The sequence below is a fragment of the Rhipicephalus microplus genome, chromosome 5 (genome assembly GCF_043290135.1).
Source record: "Rhipicephalus microplus isolate Deutch F79 chromosome 5, USDA_Rmic, whole genome shotgun sequence".
Lineage (NCBI taxonomy): Eukaryota > Metazoa > Arthropoda > Arachnida > Ixodida > Ixodidae > Rhipicephalus > Rhipicephalus microplus.
Genome location: NC_134704.1, coordinates 100,427,091 through 100,444,398, shown reverse-complemented (window position 1 = coordinate 100,444,398; position 17,308 = coordinate 100,427,091). Strand labels below are relative to the sequence as shown.

Sequence of the window (17,308 nt, the reverse complement as noted above, 5' to 3'; positions counted from 1 at the left end):
CCGCTGGGTTTACATTCCAAGGCCGCGCTATGATTTTGAAAAGGCCATAGTGGGTGTGTTAACGCCATCTTTATGGTAATGCTAAAAACACAAGAGTTTCCCCCGAGATGCCCGTTAGTAGTGGTAAGTGGTAGATATAGATAGCTTGCCGTTTGAACGCTGAAGGATGTGTTACTCAGTTGCTCAGTAGTTAACGCCTCTTCCTAGACCCACTAACTTCCTAGACCCCCCCCCCCATAGTTGGAGGGGGGGTCAAGGAAGTAATACCACCGGGGGTTCTTTGACATGCTTTTAAATCCAAGCGAACGTGCCTTAAACATTTTGTCTTTTCGAAATGCAGCCACTGCCGCTGAGATTCCGTCTCACGATTTTCGGGTCACCATTTACCCACCACAACTGAACATGCTAGGTTACCCTTTCTTATGAGAGTTCGGTGCTTATACACCTTTTCACAGGAAGGAAAAAAAAACACCACCATGATGGGCTGTGCGCGGGAGTACAAAGACTAAGGGCGCAGCGTTGCCAGTGCATTTTCGAGGGGACGCGCCAATTCGCACAGCCCAAGGAGGGCTATGGCGGCACCCAGGGAGGCGTTTATGAAAAGGTGAATAGCCACCGTGCGCTGATCAGAGGGAGCGGCGTTGCTGGCACTAACCCATCCTATAAGTCTGCCGATGTTGGCCGTTAGGGGCACGCAGAAAACGGACACGCGCTCGCCTCCCCATGTATACCTGCTGCAATCCGCTCACTCACGCGGGCAAGGAGGCGCGGGCATCGCGTTCCATTTTGACTGATCCCAAACTATTAAGTGTGAATACACTTTATAAGCGACCCCAAACCATCCACCGCCGTCGGCGGCGTCCGCAGTCTTCTCTCTATTAAGTGTGAATACACTTTATAAGCGACCCCAAACCATCCACCGCCGTCGGCGGCGTCCGCAGTCTTCTCTCTATCTTTAAAAGAAAGAGGACTTGGCGGGCCGCAGCGCGACGCTCTACCGAATAAGCCACGGACGCGACGCTGATATCGCTGCCAGTAACGCGCCTTATACCCCCTCTCTTTCGCTCGCTCCTCCGCTCTCCTCGCTCGCTGCAGCTGCGCGCGCACCCCTCTCTCTCGCGCCCCCGCCTTCTCTCTCAGTCTCCGGTCGAGAGCGGGTCGTGAGGGGGAGTAAAGTTAAAATCCGTTGGCATTCGCCAGTGAGTTAACGTAAACTCCCCCGTGTGATGAAATTGCGATTCCCAGGAACCATTACACCATAAAGGCACCATAGTGTGATTAGTAAATATAACAGTGCGAATTAATAAATACCCCTCATAGCATCACCCCGTGTATTCGCACTTAACCATGTTCACCCTCGGGGAAATGCTTGGGAGTTTTTATTGCGTTTTTTCTCCGCTAGGCACTGTGTTCTGGCGCTGCATTCACACGGGAAAACTCGACTGCACGGTGCCTATATACACACTCTTCAATCTCCTCTCAGTGCTGTACTTCCACCCAAACTATAGTTACGACCTTCGAATAATGGAAATTGACGCCCTCATGTCCAACTGTATAATGTCGCAAACACAGAGGCGTTGTCTGAATGGGTTCCATTCGTAACACATATCTGCGGTCTTCATTCAACATAGAGTACTTTTGACGGCGATAAACCGCAGACTTGGCCAGAAATAGATTGAAAATCTACGCATGCTGTCCATATGCACGTAGGTAGTACATCACGGCCAGGATGGGTACAAACTTGGCAGCTGCGGTGGTCGCCGGAGCTTGCGCTATTGCACAGTTGAACACGCACTTGATAGCATTCGTGCCATTCTGGCGGGCTTCATGAGTGCGCTGTAGGATGTTATGGATAGCTCGGGCTTTGCTGTTTGTATCAATCAGCCGTACTCAGATCCATTTTTTACTTGTGAATAAAATATTGAAAAAAAATACTTGATTGAACTGTAACTTGGTTTTCACTAGTTTTATCTAATACGTAATTGAAAGGCTGACATTCGCACAACTCAGTTTAAAACATCAAATTCTGACCAATTGGTATACCTGAGATATTTGAGAAAGAGAGCAGCCATTGAGAGTCGGAATTCAAGAACGAAGAATTTTGTTTACTGGACTGTTGATTTACAGAACCCGTAATGCCGCTATAGATTCTGTTCAGTATTGAATATCAATGTCATATAGGAAAGAAAAAAGTCTGGAAGATCCGACGTATTGTTGGAATCACTTTTGTGCAAAGAAGTAAGCGTGCTTTTTCATTTTTTATCGGCCATGCGTAACAATGTCGATCCGCTTCCTGGTATAAACTGATTAAGCGAGTGAAAATTGGGGGCCTACCACACTTGTCAACTGTACTGGTGTTTAAAGAGCAACTTAATGCACCTCGTAACGTCGGCAGTCACCTTAGAGCACGGGCGTTAACGTTTTCGAATTACCGTGTTCACTACACCACGACAATGCGCATGCCATAATTAAGAATTGTGAGAGTATTCCTCTAGGGTTGAATGAATGAACGCTTGTATGTACCTTGCTGAGTCATATGAGTGAACACTTGATGTTTATTGTAATGTTGTAATCGCCAGCACACATACCCTCCTATGCCAATTATGGTTAATACCAAGTGAATGAGGTGTAAATTAGGGCACTGAGCGGTAACAAAAACATTGGTTATGAGCATAATAATAATAATAATAATAATAATAATAATAATAATAATAATAATAATAATAATAATAATAATAATAATAATAATAATAATAATAATAATAATAATAATAATAATAATAATAATAATAATAATAATAATAACAATAATAATAATAATAATAATAATAATAATAAATTGACGACATTTTCCCCAAGAGAACCCCGATATGATGTGAGGCAGTAGCGTTGTTTACGGACACGATCAGCGTTTTTGACTTGCGCCTCATCGGCGTCGTTGATCTTCTGCTGCCGAAGCTTGCGTTTTGCTTCCGTTGCTCGAGCCTCCTCAATGCTGCAGGCGCAAAGTCGCCATTCGCGAACGCGATCGGCTAACTAACCCTAGAACCACCGGCGACGGCTGGGTTAGGCCAAATCACTTCGGCGCATGTTTCGGCGGGCGAAGGGGCTTCGCTTTCCGGCGTCTTTCCCACCGCAGATATACGAGCCGAAAGAGAGTTCACTCGATGTGAGCGCGAACGTTGCGAGCGGTGGAGAGGGTGAAGCGAGAGAGAGGTGACACGCGGCGAGTGGGTGGCAGGTGAGAGAGAGACTGACGTCACCACGCATTGCAAGGGAAGGCTTGACCTATTCGACACCGCCCAGACATTTTCGGCGAGAGGTCGGAGAGGAGCCCGGTGCGAAGAGTAAGCATGGACACACGGACAGACAGCGTTACACTGGCTAGTCAAAGAGCTGCTTCGCGTCTGACAACAACAACAACAACAACAACAACAACAACAACAACAACAACAACAACAACAACAACAACAACAACAACAATAATAATAATAATAATAATAATAATAATAATAATACACGAGATATAAGGTCCCGTGACCCCAACAGATGGGAGACGCAGAAGTGGAGGACTGTGGTAATTTCGACCATCTGTTGTTCTTTAACGTGCACGAACATCGCACAGAAAGTGGGCCTCCACAATTCTGCCTCCATTGTCATACAAATGTATCTGATGATACCGTTGCCGCTATTACGTTGTACTGTACATAGTAAGCCTCTCGAAAGTACACTGTCAATTTACTGCCTCAAAAGATGGCCTTGTTTACCGGAGACTTGACGTGCTTTCTGCCGAGTAATGATGGCAACATATAAGCAAATTTTTTTACCAATGCCATTCGCGTCTTGTATAACATTACTGATATCATGTCATTTATAAGTACTAAAGAGTCTATTCTTTCAAGCCTGGAAGCCAACTACGATCTGAAATAATGCCAGCCCAAACTAAACGTCAGGTGTTCGAAGCCGAGTCCATCTGATGTCACACTTGCAGTCATTATTTATCTCTTGTGTCGAAAATGATGTATTGAGAAGCGCCACATTTAGGTGACTTAGAATGATCTAAAAACAATTGTCCTGCAGTCGGAGGAGATCCCACTTGCACATATTAGGGCCTACCAGATTGTACAATTGATTCTGTGAGAAGAGCATCACAAGGCTCTGCCCAACGACCAGCGTCACATTATTACCACTAGACATGCACTTATGTGAATATGCTGAAACATTGGTGGTGATACGCAAGTGTGCACGTGGCTGCAACGGCATATAAAGTGAAGCGAATGTTTAGTATAGAAGAAAGATTTCGGTTGTGGCGTTGTATGCAAAAAACAAAGAACCGACGAGCGCACAGAAGCATCACCCATGAAAGATTCAGCGGTGACAAGCGTGTGCATCGTTTTTTTAATTAATCATGCTCCCTTGATCGTGGGCTTGTCGGCAATCATTCGTTTCCGATATGGTAATCTCACCTACCATTTAGGTCACTTGTCATTTTTCGTTGCCGCAGTTGATTGTGGCCCGAATATTAACGAGTGACATTGATTGTTGCTCGTAGAAACTGAAGTGTTGCTGAGTACACGGATGAAGATACGATTTCCAGCGTAGAGGATATGGAACATCGAGGAAGCAGATGGTGCTATAAAATAGGTTTTTTCAGCGTGAAACAGAACTTAGTTGGAATTAGACGCTTGTCATGCTGTTTTGTGTATTCTTAGTCTTCGTTATTTCGCACCAGAAATTTACTTTCGTTATGATCGTTTCTTGCACATAAAGTATTCTTTTGCCATTTCATGAACACCAGCAAAATATGAAGCGAAAGAAAACATAGAGGACTTTAATTGTACTGTTCAAGTGTATCTTGGTATTGCTATATTAATGTGAAAAAATTAGAGCGGTCGAAAAGTTGATCTGCAACCAACAGGGATGTAAACAGCATTAAGGATGCAAGTTCGGATGCAGGAGGCAAGCTCTTTTTTCGCCGGCTTCAATTTTTTAACATATATAAAGCAATTATGAAGGCACACTTGAAACTGTACAATAAAGGTCCCCTAGCTTTTCTCGCATCATTATCTTCGGGTGCTCAGTAACGCTGTGTGAAACAAAAGCAACCAGCCTTCAAAATTTTATTCCTGCCTGTTGGCATATTGTGTGTACTTTGGTATCCTTTCTTGTGTGTCTTTTAGTATTAGTTCGGTACTAATATACTGAGTCAATATTGGTCTATGAGTGTGACACGTAATTATGCGTCACTATCTGACATACATGCCAGGCTGCGCCAGGCACCCACACACTGAGTCTAACCTGCACATTTTACAGCCATGTATTAGGAAATGACCTAGACAGGTTGCGCCCTATAGAGTACAAGGACACTGCTTTGCTCACCTCTTGAGGGGGCCCCGGTGTAGTGCAATCCTTGGGGCTAAGCCCACATCTTCCCTTCATGACTAATCACACAGATGACAAAACAAAAAACTCCGACCAGCGTTCTCGCAACAGCTTCACTTGTACACTTTATGCCGAGCATCGTATAGCGTACACCCTAAAAAGTGTTCATGACTCATGTTTTTTTGTGTCTGTTATATATGTAGTACTTTCTTAAGAGTGTCTCGTTGACTCAGTTTCGGAGAGTTATTCAATGAATCTTTCCTTTTTTTTGCGCAGTCGTGCTCGATTTTTTAAAAAAAAGGCGATTGGCCTCTCCACGGGCACGCCGACGCTCTTTAGAAGAGCCGTTCAATGACTATATTTTAGACAGCCATGCTTCTCACGTCTCTCCTAAGGGGAATCGATCAGCCTCCCAAAGGCACGTTGACTCTCTTGAGAAGATTCCGTCAATTACTCTCTTTTGGATAGTCGTGCTTCCCACGACTCTCCTAAGCAGAGTCAATTTGACACGTGTACTGTATTTATGAGAGTCGTTCATTGAATCTCTTTTGAACATTCATACTTCCCACGGCTCTTCTGTAGAGAATCAGGTTGTCTCTCCGAAGACACGGTGACCCTCCTTGGCTGTCTTTTGGACATTCGCACTTCCCAAGACTCTTCCTAAAAAAGCCAACTGACACTGTAAAATCACGTTGACTCTCTTTAGGAAAGTTGGTCATTGACTACCTTTTGAGTCATGCTTCCAATGACTCTCCTAAAGAGAGTCAAATTGCGTCTTCAAAGGCAGGTTGACTCTCTTCAAAGGTCTTCTTTCAATGACGTTCTTTAGGGAAGTCATGTTTCTCAAAACTCTCCTTTCAACAGTCGTGCTTCTTACAACTTTTCGTAAGAGATTCCACGTGTCTCTCCAAACAAAGGGATACATGCATGACCTGCAAATATATAAAAGGATAATCAAAATTTTTTGAGCGTACATGCCCTAATTTATGATGCAGATATTTGCCTAAGGCCTCGATCATTATTTTGGGAAACCTGCCGGCTGAATGAAACGTGGCAGCGTGAGGTGCACGTGTGATGAATGGGCAAGAATTTGTGATCGTGTAAAAAACATGTCGAAGGATTTTCGAGCGTGTCAGTACAACGTGATAGCGCAACCAGGTCCCATTGACATCGCCTCCTCAATCGGTAGTCTGACTTCGGAGAGGTCTGCTGTAGCACAAGGAAAGGAAGGTCTGTGCGCGTAAAATTGGCCATTTTAAACTATCCTAGAATGGCTACTGCAAGTACAGCTGCGGGGTGCCCGCCACGCTATTATTCCATTTGCCAAGGGCAAGGTACCCACTACACGTCCGTAATGAAACAAGCGCATCTTCCGACGTCATTGATGCTGTTAAAATGATGGTAATCAAACACTCTTGAGCGTTTTGTCAAGGGTAGGCCTTTATGCTACCCACTCATTGCACCAATAATATGTTCTGCCACGCATTATTACATGCGTCCAGGAAACCAATGCCACATGGAGAACATGGAGTCCGAGGAGTCATCATCAGTCTGACTTCACCAAATGCAAACCAAAGGCATCTTTAATGATACACCAATCGACCCAATCATATGCATTCTGCTGCCGCATTATACATGCGAGCTTTTTGATCTCATCAGCTCACCTAACCTTCTGTCTTTCCTGCGAATCCAGTCACTTCCCCTAATTACCACCGGTTGTCCTGCCTACGCGCTGCGTTCCCGACCAATGTCCATCTCTTCTATTTGATTTCGACTATGATATCCTTAACCCGTGTTTGTTCCTTGACCCACTCGGCTGTTTTGTCTCTTAAGGTTACACCTGTCAGTTTTATTTCCATCACTCGCTGCGTTGTCTTCAATTTAAGCTGAACCCTCTTTCTAGAAGTCCTTGTTTCATAATGAAATAATTGGAAGCGCAAACCAACGGGACACAAGAGAAGAGACAAACAAGCGCAGTGTCTCTTGTGTCCCGTTGATTTGCGCTTACAATTATTTTATTACAAATTTGTACCAACTAGCCCGCCTGTCAACCCTTCTGTGATTCACCTATTTGTTTCTGCTCATATAGGTAAGTACCAGCAAGATGCAGCGTTACACACCTTACTCATGAGGGTTAGGGGTAGATTACAGTTCACGATTTGAGAATGCTTGCCGTATGTGGTTGACCACATCCTTATTCTTCTAATTATTTGACTCTTATGGCTCGGCTATGTGGTTACTACATGGCCTAAGTAGACATATTTCTTTACAGCTTCCACGTCTCTCCCCCTATCGCAAAGTGCTCTTTTCTGTCGAGACTGCTGCAGATTGCTTCAATATTATGCATATTATTTTCAGACCTGCAGTTCTGCTTTCTGTGTGCAGTTAAGTAATCATGCGTTGTAATTTGTCCCCTGAGTTACTAATCAAGGCAATGTCATCAGCGAATCGATAGTTACCAAAGTACTCTTTCTTAACTCTTATCTCTAACTCTTCAAGATCTAGGGCCCTGAAAAACCTCTTGTAAACACGTGGTGAAGGAGAGATCATGTCTCCCTGCCTCACACCTTTCTTTATTGGGATTCTGTGGCTTTCTTTATGAACAAATATGGTAGCTGTGGATTCACTGTAGATTTATTTCAGTGTGTATACGTGTGGTTCGTCGATGGCCTTATTTTGTAGTGCCTGCATCACTGCTGATATCTCGGCTGAGTCAGGCTCCTTCTCCTAATCTGTGAAAACTACGTATAGGGGTTGGTTGTATTCTGTTCATTTTTATGTCACCTAATTGATATTATGGAGGTAATACATTTTGTAGAATAAATTAAATTGCCTGCCTTTAATTTAGGCCCTGAGGATAGATTTTGTGCTACCACGCTTCAATTTTTTTCCCACAAAGCTGCCTATTTTAGAGATGTAAAAAGTTGTACACATGATGTCCGTACAGAAATAAATTGTCAAATCTTGATATGTAAAACGACGGAGACTCCAGGAACTGCTTTCTCTCTTAAAAGAAAGGATGGTTTTAACCTCCAACCACAATATGCAAATACGATTATAGGTGGTCGTTCTAAGAACAAGTGGTGACTCACTCACCAGGGGACGCAGTATTATGAGCATTTATCATCGAGAATTATTTGTTCGGTGCTCTAGATAAACTCCGTCTACAAAAGCTGAACGCAAATTATTCAGGGTGGGTGATTTGTCATGCTGATTAAGAAAAATGATCTCGCTAAGTGTTTTCGGACGCTCTCGTGGGGGACATCTGTCGTGAATATGGCGCTTAGAAAAGAAGCTGGTAGAAGAAAAAAAAATAATAACTTTTATATAAACTTCAGGTCAGAGTCTGGCCTGCAGGCCAGACTCTGGCTGAAACGTTGAAAGAAATAAACTACCTTGTGCTTCCCTGAAAAATACGCTTCATTTTAATCGAGACCATTTGTCACAAAAAAGAACGAAAATGAGAGGTTCAGTGAAAAGTGAGTGTGTTCGTATGTAGCTCTCTGCGAATGTCATGATCAAAAAAATGAGCTTCGGCTTTTTAAAAACTCGCTTGGTATTGCGAGCTCTATTGCTCACTGCACTTTTGAGTGTTCGTCTAATGCAAACAGGGCTTAATGAATGAATGTTTAAAGAATAACAAGGTTCCTCTTACAACGCTCTTGCAACACAAAGTGGTTCATTGATATTTTCTCATCTAAGTTGCACGAAAACATGTGCTCGCGTACAGGAAACTCATTCGGCCACACCAGAAAGTATATAAGCGGACAAGCTACGTCGCGGCTGACAGAACTTCAGGAAAATTTCATTACACTCGCTCATACGTGAAATACTTTGCCGTCTGTTCTCGGGGAACTGGTACAGCATGGGCTGCCACTTGCGAGTGGGAGTATTTGACGTAAGTCTCAGTCAAACCATCATTGCTGAAAACCATCCTTGATGTTCACGTTAACAAGGGTCTTCAAGTAATGAGGTGAAATTCAGAGAAATGCGCGCACAGCCCTAGTGTGCTTGGTTTAATATCTGTTTAAGTGTAATGAGAATGAACGAATGAGGTCGCGGAACATAACTGCATGAATTTTGAGAAAAGAGATTGACTCAATGAGCGATGTGGGCACTTCAGCTTCTGACCATTCTAAAAGGGTTCTAAGAGTGCGTTTTCCAACAGTACGTTCAACTACCATCTGTGCCAGAAACTTCTTTCAGTAAGACACTTTATATCGATAAACAAAGCCGATATGATCTAATTTGGGTATTAAATTGGGGTGAAGAACAAAAAGGGAAGAGGGCAGCTTGCTTAACAGATCCTTGTAGCAATGACAAACGGGGCGCGTGGGTTTAACATAACAGACATGCACTGCGCGCATACGCCAATGGATAGTCAAATAGTACGCACACACATATATAGAGAGAGCACATACTTTTTGCTGACGTATTTCAGTGGTGCTATGTATGTCTGTGTACTCTAAATACCTACGCCCGTTGTCGTCTTCACACTTTACACTTTCCTGCGTGAACGAATGCACAGTGTGTCATTCCTGTGTGAATGAATACACAGGCATGATAACAGCCTGTTTTGTGGGTATAGTAAGAAATTAGTAACGAACATGCCAGAATAGGCATGCGCCAGAGGAAGGCAGGTTGAGCTGCTTCTCCCACCCCCACTCTTCACCTAACGGGGTAAGGGGGGGGGGGGCGAAGTTTACCGAATGCGTTTACTCAGCCGGACCTTAGTCTTCACTGTTTAAAGAACAGGGCTACAGTCACACCGGTTTTTTGACAACTATAGCGGTCGAAGACCTCTAATGTTAGAGCTGGTCACTTGCCACCTTTCCCCCCGATAAGTTAGAAAGCAAAAGCAGGCTATCGCCAGAGCCCCCTAATCGCTTCATTTCAGTTTTTTTTCATCTATTGTGAAGCATATTATTTTTTCGAGCCACAAAGATAAGCGAGAGGAGAGGGGACAATGTTATTCCCTAATGGAAAACCTACGTACTCATATGCACGTCAGTTCCCATCGCAAAGTATAACGTTATGAGCCTACTCATTTCCCTTTGAATTGGTCCAGGTGCCAGTGTTCGCCGATGTCGAGAAAATGGACGGCGTGGTTAAAGTAGGAGGGTCGACAGAAGTTCTGTTCGCGGCTGTCAAGCAAGTTCTAAATTGCACGTGAGTATGCTCAGAACCATGTAATCGTGTTTCTGCGTAATTCTGAAAAGGCTTGTTGCCCGCTGTATAAACATAAAGAGATTATTGAGCTTCATCAGCAGGCAACTGACCAGGAAAGAGAGAACGTTTATCTTGCTTATGTTTCTTGCATCACGCTGGATCCTCGAAAGTGTGATGTAATTGAGCACACTACTAGATAGAGTAGAAGCAGTAGTTGAGAGAACATTGTGAAAAGGAGGTTTCCTAATGTAAGCTTGTTACCTTGCACGGAGATGTCGTTGTATTTTGCAGCGCTGGTCACGGAGATGAGAGCTCATGAATTACGGAAGCTGTAATAATGATTGAGGAGAACTCTTTCTGTCTAATAAACTACACTAAAAATAAATAAATAAATAAATAAATAACGATGGTGACTAAATAATCAGAGGTAGGACTCGGTAGAATTGCGTGCTCTATCATTGCAGATACACTTACGTCATTCCAAAACTGGCTACGTTTGGACAAGTAGACACTCGTGGAAAGTGGAATGGTGTCCTGGGAGCTATCCAGGAGAATGTGAGCTGATTGCCAGTCTTTTTTATCTGGCAGCATAAGTTGAATTTACTGGTATCGCATTTAGATTGAAGCCATGTCTTCACTGCCTTATTCGTTGAAACAGGGAAGTTTATTGCATACTTGTAACAGCACCTAAGGTGAGTACAACTGTCTAGTGTAACAAAATGACTTCAGAAGGACGTACAAACAAGAGAGCATGGACACAGTTTAACAGCACTGCGATGCTATCACGCATCACACAAGAAAACAAAGAGAAAATAGAACACAAAAAGTCACTAAGCTTGAACACAATCACCTGTTATTGGCGAAGAAAAGCAACAAAGAGGAATAACTCCAGGAGAACAGTTCCAAAGAAGCTTTGTGATATATTCTCATCGCTGTCAAAAAAGTCGCGTGAATTGAATATGCTGCTTGATTGCACAATATAACCACCTTGTTAATACAGATGAAAACAATGAGGTTGTCGAAGACAAAACGAAGAGGGCGTACATTTGTCAAAACGATGGGAAGTTCTCAGAAAGGTGCAAAGTGGTAAAGGATCGTTCAGACAGGGAAAAAAAAACTGTCGGTATCATATTAGTAATTTGGCCCACAACCTCCCCTCCCCCTCATCTCGAGGGTGCGCACCACGTGACGCTCTCTAGCAAAAAAAGAAAAGAAAGAAAACAATTTGGCCGATCCATTACACCTTGGGAATCGATGTTATGCAAAGCATATATGGAGGGAACGTGACTGTGTTGTAATTTGTTCAGTGAAACGCGACAAGGGTACGCTAAGTATATGTACAAACGTTGTACGCACAAAGATATCTTCAACAGTCGCATGTTTACTGTTGCGTAACGATGTCTACAGCAGCATGGGTATTATGAACACCCGACGCTGTATGCTTATTTGAAGCGCTAGTGCCAGTGAGGATTGCGGCCCTGGACACTGCTTTGCATAATTGAACTTCAGCGGATGGCGCTTCACTAATTGTCGTTAACCAGACGTGATGGCTGTAATATAAGAATACATCTGTACTGTTTATAAGATTGAATGGCTAGCACTGCAACCAGAACTAGTGTTTCATTAACATTAGAGTCTACTTGAAATGCAGTTCTGAGACCTGGCATGGCTGTGTGGTGGAATAATTTATTCCACGCAGAATACTGGGGTTTGATTCCTGCTTTTACCATATTTATAATATGCGTTCGTTGGGTAAACGCTCCCGATGCCATCTTTTAAGGGCGAAGCTGATTAGGGACAACCTATAGTTGGCGGCAACGACGTTCAAAAAATAATGAAAAATAAAAAACAAACAAAACCTGCTTGGTTCGCGTCAATCACAGCCAACAAAACTCAAGGCTAAGCTGAACGCCAGCGTAATAACGAAAAAAACGGAAACATACGTGCAAACAACGAACTTTATGCTTGATGAACTATACGACAGCAGAATACATGATCACCCACGCCATTCGTCTGCCCTTCCGTCCATGCTTCTGTCCGTCCGTCAATCCAGCGGCACGTCCATCCATCCGGCCTTGCATCCATAAATACGCCCGACTGTCCAGCCTTGGGACCTACAGCTGCGCCCTTTTGTCGTCATCGATTACGTGGATATGCACTGATTTTTCTTAACACCCTCGAACTAAAACTACCAAAGTCTGTTAGCACTGTTCCTTGGTTGATATAAATCGTCAATCACTTTCAGTGCAGTTCGCTTGACTACAGTTGATCGCAACCCGACGTGATGGCTGCATCGTAGGAATACATATATAATGCTTACAAAACTGGATAGCCATCACTGCATCCGCAGCGTCACGAGCATTACAATCTCTTTGAAAAGCAGTTGCAAGACCTGGCGTGGCTCTGAAGTAAAACACTTCGTTGCCACGCAGAATGCTGGGCTTTGATTCCGGCTGGAACCCTGACATTTTTTTTACATTCGTCGGGTCAACGCAGCCGATATCAGCGTTTTAATGATGATCACGCACCAGAAAGTGGTGCATACCCACCTGCGGGTATGCGCCACTGTCTGGCGGAAAGTGTTTGATGACGCATGCGACGGGGTTTTGACATTATTCATGTGAAGATCAGCGAGTCGTAATCGTAAAACCATCGAACCCTCCCATGCTAAGTTTGGTTAACTTCAAGTTAAGGATCACGAGAGCACCCAGACGTACGATAGATAGATAGATAGATAGATAGATAGATAGATAGATAGATAGATAGATAGATAGACAGATAGATAGATAGATAGATAGATAGATAGATAGATAGATAGATAGATAGATAGATAGATAGATAGATAGATAGATAGATAGATAGATAGATAGATAGATACACGACAAAAGTGATTGCTGTACGCAAAGAAATGCTTCGCATTTAAAAATTGTCAAGCCTGCACAGAACTGGCTGCGCAGCCACAGCGAAAGCTGGAACAGCGCTCTTCTAAGAGCCCGCTGTAGATGATTTTGGCCGAACTAATACAAGTACACATGCAAGATACCCACTACGCTATAAACGACCGTATCTTTCAGGAAGTGTGGAAAAACCCATTGTGCCACCGTTCGTTATTCTGCGGATAAGCGAGGTACCGGTTTCAAATGTGTAAAACATTATGCGCACTTTCTTTTTGCTTTGGCGTATGATGTTGGGTAGATGATTAAGCGTTGGATGCGTAAGTCAAATGTTGGGGGATTCATGTGTCAGCGACGGAGTGGATTATTTTCGTTCACTTTCATTTCTTTCAATTTAAGATAGAATAATTGCATGACACAATTAAAAAACCACAAATGGCGTTTTTTTCTGCTTTCATTGCCTTAATTGTTGGTCGGCCTCTTTATTTGCGTATAATTAACAAACAAGCATCTCCGACCATTTCTTTTTTTAACCATTCTGCCTTAAGATCAAGTTCTGACGTATATAAATAAGGCTCTATACAAGTATATTTACAAGAAAGTAAGATCACTTGAAACGTCTTTCATGACTTGGGGAGATGAGGTGACAGTCCTTACCAACTGGTAGAAACTGCAAGTCACACGCTGCAGTCACTTGTTTACCACTTTCTTCGCCCACTCTTGCTTTCAGATTGTCGACGTCACTTTCCCCGTCATGGCACGTACGGGTGCCAGGGACACTGTTGCGGAGCCCACGCCTGCATATTTTTCCACACCTATAGTTATTCTTGGTGGAAGGAACCAGACGGAAAGCATGAACATGCAGGCGTATTTAGTCACTTTCGACACTCAGGTGAGATGCGCGGCAATGGTTAACCAACAATTACTTAACTTGAATCTCTCATGTTTCTGTATTGTTTAGGTAAGTGACGCCGCTTATACCAGTTACGAGGGTCGAGTGACTCAGCCAACAAACGAGTGACGCTGCTTGTAGTTAAGAATGACGTCGGTTATGACGTTTTAAAGGGGCCCTGCCACACTTTTTAACTATAGTCAGAATACACTGCGGATCAGTAGTCGACGCTCCCGAGAGCGCACAAGCAAAAAAAAAAAAATACAGTGGAACATGCAGCATAGAAGTTACAACGCTCTCAAGGTCCGCTAAAAATCGCTTTCTCTACTGTCGAAAAACGACGCTACAGGCCCAAAATCTCTGCGTCCCAGGCCAAATATCAGCCAATGGCCATTCAAGCATGGTGGGCTCGGTGATTACCGAGGCCACTACGTGATGCCGCCAGTTGTCCACGCGTGCGTGCGCGACCGCACTGAAAAGCCACGCATTCAAAAAAGCCACGCAAAGCCACGCAAAGAGAGAGAGAGAGAGAGAGAGAAAGTGCTTAACGTCAGGAGGCGCGCGAGACCTATTTTTTTACCTCGTGCAATTCCTCCCTGTCTTAGCTTCTAGCGCTTTTGTCGGGACAAAAGATGAGAGAATGCTATTGCAGAGTGTGATGAATCTTTGTAACTGCGCTCGTACTGGACGGATTTCAAATTTTTTTCAGCAGCAAATTTGTCAAGGAATAAGCTTCTTTAGTGAATGCATTCCACGTCTACTTATAAAATTGTTGTTATACCCTCTAACAACAAAAAAAGTACCGCTAAGGGCTATATAACTGTTCAGTGTAAATGTCTCTAATAGTTTTTTCCGTAATTTTCTTTGCTGCCACCTTAAAAAAACCTTGATACCTGCTCGCTTATAGACTGTAAAAGATGCTGCCACTTTTATTTCTCCAGTTTAATCATACCTCATTTCTGCTTCAGCAGAGTCTCTCGGAACGCGTTAGAATGGCAGCGTGAAATCTCCGTCTCGGTGGTAGAGTAGACGCCGTTATCACTGAGCAATAAGTAGCAACATATACTGAATTAGTATTCTTTCTAGTTATGGGTGCCTGATAAGACAAGCTTCTATAAACTAAAGTTTCCGGAGTTTGTGTAAGAGAGAAATGAAGGTGGTCTCAGTTAAATGCGCATGCCAGATCGCTGCTGTTCATCGTGGCGATCTTTTTCTTGCAGATTTGGGTTCTTCTTTTTCTGGTTCAGGTTCTCGTCAGTTTCCTGTGCGCTGCCTTAGATATTCCTGAAAGCAAGACCAAAGTTTCGAAGAGACGCTTCGCAGAGCTTTGGAATCAGTACCTATGGGACTGCTTCCGTGTCATGTTTTACGAAGGTCTGCTAATCATTATCTATATTTATCCTGCCGGAGTAGTATCCATTCGGCGTATCAATGCACCGCTGAGCGCAAGATAAACGGCACTGATTCGCCCTGCAGGTAGTACATGCCACGTTTATGCAGAAACTATAGTTTTAAAAAGATGACCAATTTTCAAACCTGTACCCACGATAACTCACTCACTAAAAGCTCCTTAGCTCTTGCTGAAAGCAGTCCACATACTTTATGCGCAATTCGCGTGTTTACCCGAATTTCACTTGATTATTGTTTTCTATAGCAATATTGAGTTACAGCACGTGATGCTAATTACTGAACAGTAATTATTTCGTGTTGTGTAACCTGCATTTCTGTATAGATGTTCGCGTAGTGTTCTAGCCGTAATTGTGCCAAGCAGTGCTCGACTTGTTTTGTGAAGGCCAGCCAAGCTGCTCTTCGGGAGATTTGTGGGTCGCCATCTTGCGATGCAGCTGAAAGGTCTGAGGCCCGTGTACTGAGCGATGTTAGTGCACTTCAAAGAACACCGTATGCTCGCAATTTTTGGAGCCATTCACTGCGGCGTGTCTCATAAGACTATCCTGCTATCGATACGTAAATCTCCCATTATAGTTATTGTCTCCCGTGCTGTGCAGGGTGATTCGTACTATACCGTACACTTTTGGGCTAAATAAAATATTGCGCACGACTTACAATATCAAGATTATTTTTAACACTTGAACGTCATGAATTACGTTTATCCAACTAAATTAGGCAACTGTTAACTGCGAAAAATTCTATTGACACGCCGTGAGCACAAAAAGGTGTGTTTTTGGGAAGCGCTATTTCCGAACCCGCTGTGCGCCACAGATAGATAACATGAAGCGCCATCTCTTTGAGCTTGGAAGACCAGTGAACAACGCCGAGTTCCGAAAATTCTTATAAAGAGAAATATGTGCACTTTTGCTTTGTGAACATGCTGCCGAAATAATTTTGCGAACACATGATACAATAAGAATGTTACAAGGGTCAGAACACCGGTTTCAGCTAGTTTCAAAGTTTCGAGTGGCCTCGCCATCCTCCCGCCCTTCCCCCCGGAAGTGACGGCGTAGTCCGTCAGCGTGAATGGTAATTACCAACCGACGTGCTGTGTGCTACGTCACGTCACCAATCAGTGGCTTTGCGTCAGTGCGCGTGAAAAGAGGATTGTTCAGGCGTAGGAAAGGAGCGCGGGAATGGGTTTTCCAACTGGAGGCTCTGAACGGCGCGCAGTGCTGTACTATTAAAAAAAAAAAACGTGATTGCCGTGGTGGTCTACTCTAGGAGCTACCGAGCTTCTTGGGGGGGGGGGGGGGGTGAAAAAACTTAGAACCAGTTGACTGGCCTCCTAAGTAAAGTAATGCTTCCCGCGTGAGAAATTCGTGTCGAAGGTAAAAAGTGTTTGCTTCAGAATTGACTGCGCTTGCTCAGCAGTAACATCATTTGGTGCCAGAGAGACCGAAGAGTACATACCGATGCCCTAAATTATTGTAGTCTTTATTACTCTTCGCTACTCAGTTATCATTATCGGACAAACAGGTGGGTCGTGATTATTTTCATGGGCTCTCCCAGGCCCAGCCCA

General features: G+C 43.7%; 1 protein-coding gene across 2 annotated transcripts in view; it reads right to left on the bottom strand.

Annotated features, from left to right (window-relative positions):
- LOC142817882 (scoloptoxin SSD976-like) overlaps positions 1–17,308 on the bottom strand; it is a 454,431-nt gene that overhangs the window by 32,031 nt on the left and 405,092 nt on the right. For both annotated transcript variants that reach the window (XM_075895816.1, XM_075895817.1), the window contains exon 2: positions 14,103–14,242. The gene's annotated coding sequence lies outside the window, so the exon portion shown is untranslated. The remainder of the gene's footprint in view (positions 1–14,102; positions 14,243–17,308) is intronic.